Source organism: Coenobita brevimanus, chromosome 35 (assembly GCF_032717465.1).
Source record: "Coenobita brevimanus isolate Jiangsu-jjx chromosome 35, ASM3271746v2, whole genome shotgun sequence".
NCBI lineage: Eukaryota > Metazoa > Arthropoda > Malacostraca > Decapoda > Coenobitidae > Coenobita > Coenobita brevimanus.
The window spans coordinates 2,597,501-2,607,500 of record NC_136988.1 but is presented as its reverse complement, the minus strand read 5'-3'; positions in this window follow the sequence as shown (position 1 = coordinate 2,607,500).

The following is a 10,000-nucleotide window of genomic DNA, read 5'->3' as shown; positions in this document are numbered from 1 at the left end:
ATCATTCTTTATCTGTGTCTGTCCTCCTCTCTTCCTATTTCTCCCATCTTTCCTGTCACTTTTTATTACTCTTCTTTCTTTTTCAGGTGGCTTTACATTGAGTGACAAGCCTAATGGTTTCCTGTAAATCAGAAAACATTTATAACGCTGGGTGGTAACCATATAACCAACCCATACGTGTTCCCTACGTGTCAACAAGTGGGTTGGTGAAGGGTTAGTGCCCCTCCCCGTAAAACAACTAACTCGAAGACAAATGGCCACCCCTTACGGGATTATAGCGTCTGGCGATAGATAGATAGATAGATAGACAGCTACGGGATTATGAAGTCTGGCGATAGATAGATACAGCAGAGACTGGATTATGGCGTCTGGCAATAGATAGATAGATAGACGGATAGATACGGGATTATGGCGTCTGGTGATTGATAGATAGATAGATATGGGATCATGGCGTCTGGCGATAGATAGATAGATACGGGATTATAACGTCTGGCGATAGATAAATGCAGTAGATACTGGATTATGGTGTCTGGCAATAGATAGATAGATGGACAGATACGGGATTATGGCGTCTGGCGATAGATAGATAAATGGATAGATACGGTATTATGGCGACTGGCGATAAATAGATAGAACGAATAACTATCTAGCTATCTATCTATTGCCAGACGCCTCAATCCTGCAAGGAGTGGCCACAAACAAATCGCCTCCATGTCGCCCTGTCCCCCGTAATTTCACTGTCCTGCTCCCAGCTCACACCCCTCTCTCTCATATACCTCTCCACTCCATCCTTTCATCTCATCCTTGGCCTCCCCCTCCCTCTCTTCCACTCCACCTCACTCATATACACTCTCCTCGTCAGTCTCTCACTCTCCATCCTCTCCACATGACCAAACCACCTCAGTGTGTTTCTCCTAACGCTTCCTATCACATCCACATCCACACCACAACGCTCCTTCACTTCCTCATTTGTCAGTCTGTCTCTCCATGTAACTCCACATGTTTCTCTCATTTTTTTTTTTTTAATGCAAGGAAGAAGGAACCAAAGGCCAGGAGCCCGCAAACCGTTCCTTCCAAGAAAAAAAAAAAAAAACAATACAAAGGAGAGCCAAATTCAAGATCCGTTCATTTCGAGATGCCTGGACACACTGCGTCTGAAAGACTGGAGATCATAGGAAGTAGGAAATACAGACAGAGGTAGACAGTTCCAGAGTTGACCTGTTGCATAAATGAAGGACTGGCCAAAGGATCCTAGTGAGATATACCACCTTCCCCTCCCTCTATAAAACAACGATAATAAATACAAGGAAATTATAGTATATGTAAAGACAGCGAGGAAAACTATTTAGTATGTGTTTGTTTATGTAGATGCATTTCTGATGGATTGATTAGTCTATAGGAGGTTGTTACATAAGAAGATGGAGGGTGAGCGGTTCTTCACATCGCTGTCCATCTGTCTATCTATTGCCAGACACCTTAATCCCGCAAGAGGTGGCCGCAGACAAAACGCCTCCAAGTCGCTCTGTCACCCATCATTTGACTGCCCTCCCCTCATCTCACTCCTCCCTCCTTCATTTACCTCTCAACTCCATCCCTCCACCTCATCCTTGGCCTCCCCCTCCCTCTCCCTTCCTCCACTTCACTTACATACACCCTCTTAGTCAATCTTTCATTCTCCGTTCTCTCCACGTGTCCAATATGGCTTAAGGATACAGTAATACACAACTCTATACGGTGTTATGCACAGCTTTGTTTTACTGTGTTTACATATAACTATTCCTACTTGTGTTTATATTGTTTCTTTACAATCCAGTGTGTTTCTACACAGTGAACTACGCTATGTTGTATTTTCCTCCCTCTTAACACTATCTTGGAGGGTGCGGGCTATGGCATTATCCCCAGCTGACCCCTCCACCTCCTCTCCTCGGCTCTGTTAATGAGTAGCGTGTAATTTTTTCCACGTGCAAGTCCGTCGCTTATTTGTTTTTCCACATTAGCAGACGATTTCCACGGAGCGGCAACCCTGTCAGCCTGTCTGTCTCTCCACGGAGCTCCACATTCCTCACAGATAACTTATTTCCACATCACTTTTCACACTAATAAAGATGATTTAGCTCAGTTGAAAGAACAGGCAGTATCAAAGAACTGATGAACAATATCCTGCCTTACCTTTGTTTATCTCGGATAGATGGGCAAGCTGTTTAAAGACTATCAACACTGAGAATAGACATACAGCTCGAACGTCCTCCCCCTCTCACGGTTAGAGGGTGACTGACGGGATTCGAAGCTGCTATGGTTCACCGTGCTCCAGTTCGAGATAAAATACTTGTATTTATAATGCTGATTAATATTTATCTTTAATATTAGTCCCATCTTTATCTTTCTATAGCCAGACGCCTTCATCGCGTAAGGAGTGGCCACAAACAAATCGTCTCCATGTCGCCCTGGCCCCTGTCATGTCGCTATCCTCCCCCCAGCTTACACCTCTCTCTCATATACCTCTCTCCTCCATCCCTTAATCTCCTCATTGTTCTCCCCCTCCCTCTTCCCCCCTCCACCTCACTCATATACACTCTCTTAGTTAGTCTCTCACCCTCCATACTCCCAAATTACATCCCCTCTCTCTCTCCTCCATCCCTCCATCTCCTCTCCTATCTCCTTATCCCTCTTCCCCCCTCCTCATTCACATACACTCCTAGTTAGTTTCCCGCCCTCCATAATCCCAACTTCGACCCCCTGTCTCATACACCTCTCCTCTATTCCTCCATCTCTTTCTCAGACTTCCCCTCCCTCCACCTCACTCACATAAACTCTCCTAGTTAGTCTCTCACCCTCCATACTCCCAACGTTAATATACTCGTCTGGGTTGATGATGTTCACTTGAAATACATTTTTATTTATCCTTTTTACTGATATGCATCCCAACCCCGACCATTGTGGTGGAGGTGGTGGTGGTGGTAGTAGTAGTAGTAGTAGTAGTAGTGGTGGTGGTGGTGATGGTGGTGGTGATGGTAGTGGTGGTGGTGGTAGTAATGGTAGTGATGGTAGCAGTAGTACTGGAGAGAGTCAGAGAAGTATCAGGAAGAAAAGCAATTAAGGGTGGTCATCGGAGTCAAAAAATCTGCGGAACCGCTGGAGGGACAACTATTGTCGTTCTATTTTATGAAGGCAGTTTGGGTGGGACGCTCTGGGACCTCACTCTGTTAGCTCTGTTGCCACATCGTCGCCACACACGTGCTCTCTCTCTCTCTCTCTCTCTCTCTCTCTCTCTCTCCCTCTCTCTCTCTCATATTTATATTAACTACTACTAATTGTATTTTCTTTATTTTTTCTCTTGTTTTCGACTTTTTTTCCACACCACCCCTGAGGTAAAAGTCTATAGGTGCGTTTTTTTTATATACCTTCCATGGCGGGAGACTGACCGAGTATGACCCGCTCACGCAGGGCTGTCCCTCGTGTCACCACCTGACATCGTCGCGAAAGCAACATTGACAAGTCTTATGAGATTTATACTATACTTTAGCTTTTTTATTGAATTACATCTATACAGAGTGTTTAAAATTCATTTATAAGTAGTTACTAGCTTAAAATAGGAGTATGAGAGAGACAGAGACGTGAGCACAAATAATTACACGTGTGTCGGCGGCGATGTGACAACAGAGCTAACAGTGTGAAGTCCCAGAGCGTCCCACCCAAACTGCCTTCATAAAATAGAACGACTGTAGTAGGCTACCAATGTCCATGACTTTCACTGGGAAGGAAAATGCTCATCATGAAACTTGGGGAAAAAAAAAAAAAAATCTGGGTGAAACCAAGAATCCAGAGGCCCGGCCAATGACCTATGTAATGATCAAGTTCCAAGAATGCACTCCCTACTCTGCCCTAGAAGGGACAGCAACACTGTGTGCGAGAGAGGTCTGCCACCACAGTGATGGGTCACCAGCTACCGGCCGAGTCCTACTACTAAGTAACTGCACCCTTGGAACCGAAAACTGCAGCTCAGCAGCAGTTCCGCCCCTGCAGTGGTCTGCCTTCGCTGAGGTCCACACACTGGGGTGATGCCGAACCACCATGATCCCCACAACTGGCCAGACTAATAGCCCATGGGCACACCCTAATCCTTCCTGTTGCAATTTTCTCAAGGTCACTAATGAGAATTTTGAATGTGGAAAATTTCACTCTATTTAATGCCAAGGATAGAATAGAGAGGAGAGAAGGAAGGAAGATGCAGCAGAAAGTAAAGAGCCTTGCAAAATTAGCTGAGGCAGCGACTGGGACCCGAGGAGAAAGTAGAGGGAAGAGCAGAGTGGAGACGCAAGTGCTGCATCAACCAGACCTCCACACACCCTGGAGGTCATTATGGTACCCCGCTATAGCTCTCCCACACATCGTCCCAATCGACGTTTCCTAACCCCCAACGAAACAGTGGGCATGGAATGGTGGCGGGGGGATCATCCTGAAGAAACTGAAATGGGGAGAAATGGCGTTCCCCCGAGCTAGACCCTGTACTGGATCATATAGCCCCGCTAGGTTACAGAAAAAAAAATGGGAGAAATGGAGTTCCCCCGAGCTAAGCCCTGTATTGGACTATATAGCCCCGCTAGGGTTACAGGAGGGAGCTACCCCTCCCGGCACGGCAGCCCGGGCGAGGCTCGAACTTGCAATCCCCCGATCACAAGTCCAGCGCGCTACCACTGTGCTACCGCCCCCCCCCCCCGCTAGGTTACAGGAGCGCGCTACCACTCCCGGCACGGCAGTCCCGGGCGAGACTCGAACTCGCAATCCCCCGATTACGAGCTTGATGCTCTACCACTGAGCCACCGTGCCCCCCCCCCCTGAAGAAACTGAGTAACGACAGGGAATCCATCGTAAATTCCTTTGAAAACCCCCTGATAAAACTGATGTTATATTCCTGAGCCAGAACTGTCCTGACCATTGGCAGGTACTAATGACAACAGTATTAACACATAGGTTCCTACATTCTCTCAGATTAATACAATTATCTATACTGCAATTCAGTTTCATTAGGAGGAAAGTTTTGTTCTTTTGCAGCTTACTGTATTTCCAGCACCTCAATGGAAGAATAATACTATGACTCAACATCCTTCTCATGAAACTTGTTAACGACTAGTACCATATTCTAGTGATCATCTCTTAACTAATCAAAACATTACGCCCAATTAAAGTGAACCGAGAGACGCTATCTGTCTACCTACAGTATCCATAACCAGACGCCATAATCCCATAAGGGGTGGCCGCTCGACTTTGAGTTGGTGATTCCGTGGGGAGGGGCACTAACCCTCCACTAACCCACCTGCAGACACGTAGGGAAAACGTTTGGGTAAGTTATATGGTTACCACCCAGCACTGTAAATGGTTTCCTGGTTTACAGTAAAACCATTTGGCTTGTCATTCAATGTAAAGTCACTTGAAATGGGAAGAAGAGTAATAAAAAGGGACAGGAAAGATGGAAGAGATAGCAGGAGAGGGCAGACACTGAGGAAGGGTGATATGATGATGGAAGAAGTAGGCAACACTACATCAAGGGACGTGTTAGCTGATACTGAACAGTGTACACTAGTTGCCCCGACGGTTAGAGGCAAAGATGTAAATACAAATCAAGGACAAATTTATCATGTATTTAAGGAGGAAAAAAACAAACATTACTAATTAAACCCTATCAGTAAGCAACACCGGAGATTTATTCAAAAACAAATCCAGGAAGATACAATGAATGTAAAATACAATGAGGGAATTTGTGCAGAAAAATGACACAAGGTTCCATGAGTTAAAAGATAATGCAAAAATGATCCACCTCACTTGACTTTAACCCCTTCAGCCCCATGATGCATTTATCAACTTTATTCATGCTGTTTGCTGACTTTCGTGCTGGAGGATGCCTTCATGTGGTGGCACTGAAATGACTGGGTGGTGGAGCTGCCTGGCTATACAGACATCCCTCAGCTCCACCCCCATTCCCTCAAAAGTGAAATGGTGGACTACTGGAAAGGGAAACCAGCCTGCAGTCCACCAGATTCACGTTTCCAGGTGAAATGGGATTACAATTAAGACAGACAACTTGACTCAGCTTAGGAGTTACTTTTCAATCTGGAATCGATACACACAGCCTCCAGTTCCTCTCCTATTACAGACAAGCCGTCATAAACTGAATATAACCCTCTGCAGGCAGCAAGAATGAAATACAGGATGGCCCAAGTATAACACTCCCACTCCCTCTCCACCAGGCGATTTCTTGTATGTTGTATGGATGACTCAGTCGGTGTTATCATTATCTACTCTGCATCAATTATTCATTTCCTACTCCCACTCCCACTCCCACACCAGCCAACTCAGCCATCCTCACAACACATAGGATAAGGCAATGTGTTTTGAGTGGAGTGCTATTTATGGACCAGCTTATACAAATCACATCATGGGACTGACGAGGTTAACAAAGCATTTAACTACTGCGCTGCTTCATGACATATACACAACAATGAGGGAACACAATATACAGTACACCTCTGGAATGGACACATGAACATACACATACAGATGAAACTCTAATGGAGACAAATATTTCACGTCAGCTGTAGTAAGTTCTGACATGATGGGGAAAGTATAAACAGTAGGGGATAGTATTCTGATAAAATAACCTAACTGATGATATTCCGACTGAGACACATATTTCAAGCTAGTGATGGTAAGTCTGGATATGATGGGGAAGTTATGGCTAAACAGTACAGCACTAATCTGATGACACATTATGTAGATGGAGATTCTGCAAAATATATAGTAACCTGAAATACACCTACTGTAGGACACGTATCAATTTAGTATATTCAACATTACACCCTCAGCTAGGAAGAAAATTATTGAAACATTAAATACAGGAAATCCTCTTTATAACAAACCTCATTAACTGAATCTCCCTTCAACAAACTCTAAGAGCCAAGTAAACTACCTCCTGATAAGCAGTAAATCCTTGTTATATGTTGGTCTTCAAAGATTTCACAAAATTTTCCAGACAACTGTACTGTAAAATTTCAGGCAAAGGCAAATCAGCCTTACTGGTAGCAATTAGACTTAACCCCTTGATTTGTAATCTTATTGGTTATGGAAGCTACCTAACACCTTTCCCTTACCTATTTGTTATTACATACAGCTCATTAATAATCCACTGTGTATTCCTTTATGTCTTCCATGTTGGTTTAAGATACAAACAACATACAAGACAAAACAGTATGGCATGTAGAAAATAAAATGCTCAGGAAAAGGCGTTAGGGAGCTTCCTCAACCAATGAAAATACCAGTCTTTGTGCCTGGGTGGTTGTTTTTGATTTATTCCTGCTGGTACCATGCAATTTTACTCAGCTTCTGAAAGGCCTCCTGTGCTGAAGCAATATATTAAAGCTGTACCTAACCCATCAACTCACAAACTCTCTCAAGTAAAAGAAAACTGTCTGGAGATTACAATTTACACTATCCCTGGGCTCAGTGGGTTAATAGTCTACCATGGTACAATTAACTGTGTACTTAACAGCCAAAAAGAATGTTAAAAAAGGGCAACATATAATGAGGACTTACTATATTAACTGCTTGACTGAATATCCTAGAGCCAGGCCACAAGGTAGAGCAACAAGGTAGAGGATGGGAAGAGTGACATCAATGAGCAACTAAAACATCATAAAAGGGATGGACAGATGCACTACAAATTGGAGAGAACGTTAATGTGATGAAAAAGGGTCATAAGACCGACAGTAGAAAAGGAGGGAGATTCACGCAAAACATCACTAATTGTACGGGACCTATGACGACGAGCCAGCGAGGAAAGAACCTGTGTCGAACATTACGAAGTGACGGGCAGTGTAGAAGGATGTGGGAGACACCTTCTATACTATAAAAAAAATAAAATAAAAAATCAGTATATACAGCAGATATGGATAATCAAATGTCAACCTACCCAGCCCATTATCATGTAACCATATCCACCACAGCTCCTTATTTAACTTAGTTCTTTTAACTCACTGTACCGTAACTTGTCGCTGATTTTCACATTTCTAGTGATTTAGAATACATATTTCAACAAACAAATAGTTATCCAGCACCATATTGAACTTACAAAAAAAATACAATAAAACACAAGACATGAACATTTTTTAAGCATAGTGTATGTAACAAATTAGGGTAAATATTTAAAGATCCTAGACTGTATATGTGGATAACTTCTGAACAGGGCTTTAATGAACCTTTATATTCAATGACCCACTGTTTCCCCTAAAATAGTTTGTTATATAGAGGATTTCATGCATAAGTTCCTGTTCCATATCTGTCACTTCTCTACATAATATCATACAGCTGCTGACAATGGATCAGTCATGAAATCTCTCTGATATCTGGGTATTTCAGAGGTCATCACAGTTGTTATGGTATACAGCTCTTTGATATCTGGGTATTTCAAAGGCTATCACAGCTGTTATGGTATACAGCCCATGCCTAATATCCAACATACACCTCAATGCAATGATCTGCCCACCCTGCCTCTATCTCTGGCTGGAAGGAAGTCACTGCCATGAGTTCCATTATCAAATATAATCATAATCAATTTGCTGTTGTAACTTTGAATGGTTTATGCATGAAGAACTAGAGACTGGTTTATGCATAAAGAACTAGAGACATGGGAAGATTGTACGAGTTCCTTTCGGTGTCTCCTGCACAAAACAGTTATAACCTATGATAATTTATCCTCTCGTAAGATCTTTTAAGGGATTTATTTGAGACTTCGGATAATTCTGCACACATCTTTCCTCACCCTTCCTGCAAAAGCAGGCCATGGGTACAACACAGAATCAACTGTACATATTTTATCCAAGACCCTCACTAGGGTTACATTCAGGCCTGTATTCTCATCGGGTATGGAAACTTCCCAGCACTTTTTCCTAATTGATTTACTTTACTTATTACACCTTCCTGTCCTTCCATGTTACATTAATCCATCTACTATTGCCATACTCAGCACAAAAAACACAAATGGATATTAACCAGCCATATCCAAAAACAAATCACTAAGGAAGAGGTGTTGGAGCTTCTTAAATCAACAAGAATATGAGCAACAAAACAAAGACCTGCTGATGACTGTTCAGATCTTTTCTAGACTGTACAGGTAAAAGTGCAATCCTGAACTACTCCCCACAGGGTCTAGCAAAGCTTCACTCTGCCACCTTATCACAGGACACCAAGTCTGTGTTCAGTTTTAGATTAATATTTTTAGTTTTATTATATAATGACGTATACATGTAAAGTATTTTTGTTCTGCTTTTCATGGCAATGACCTCTGCTGTTACGCTGCCATGATCTCTTTAATGGAATCAATCAATCAGTCAATCACACATGAAACCTAGGACTTCATCACCAGCAACAAGTTTAAGTGGACAATAAACCTTGGAAGCACACACACTATCTATTTCTGTCATCCAATAAAATACCACCAGGTGTTGGTACTGTTCTGGCTGAGTAAATGGAAGTACTGTATTACAAACAGAGAACTGAATCCTTGCAGTATGGTGATGTCTTTTTAGTATTATTTCTGTTACCTCCATGTAAGTTTAAGCAAAGGGAAACATCTTGTAATGAAGGCAGTAAAACTTGCCTCCATTAATCCCTTAACTACAATATCTCTTTAAAAAGTAATAATGTCATCTAAAGATAGAAAGACTAAAACAGAGAGGCTTCATCATATTCAGTGAGTATAGAACAAATGATAAAAATTGTAATGAATGGATGGATGGATGGATTGATGGGATGATTAAAAGAAAAATGCTTACAGTCAAGTCAAATAAGCCTCACACGGAAGCCAGCAAAAGTCAGGACAAAAGACACTAACTAAAAACACACAATTTAAAAATGTCCCTGATCAAAGAAGTTAGTACAGTCAACCTCCAACAGCATGAGACCTAGCACTGAGATTCACATTACAAAACTAATTCTCACAACTATACAG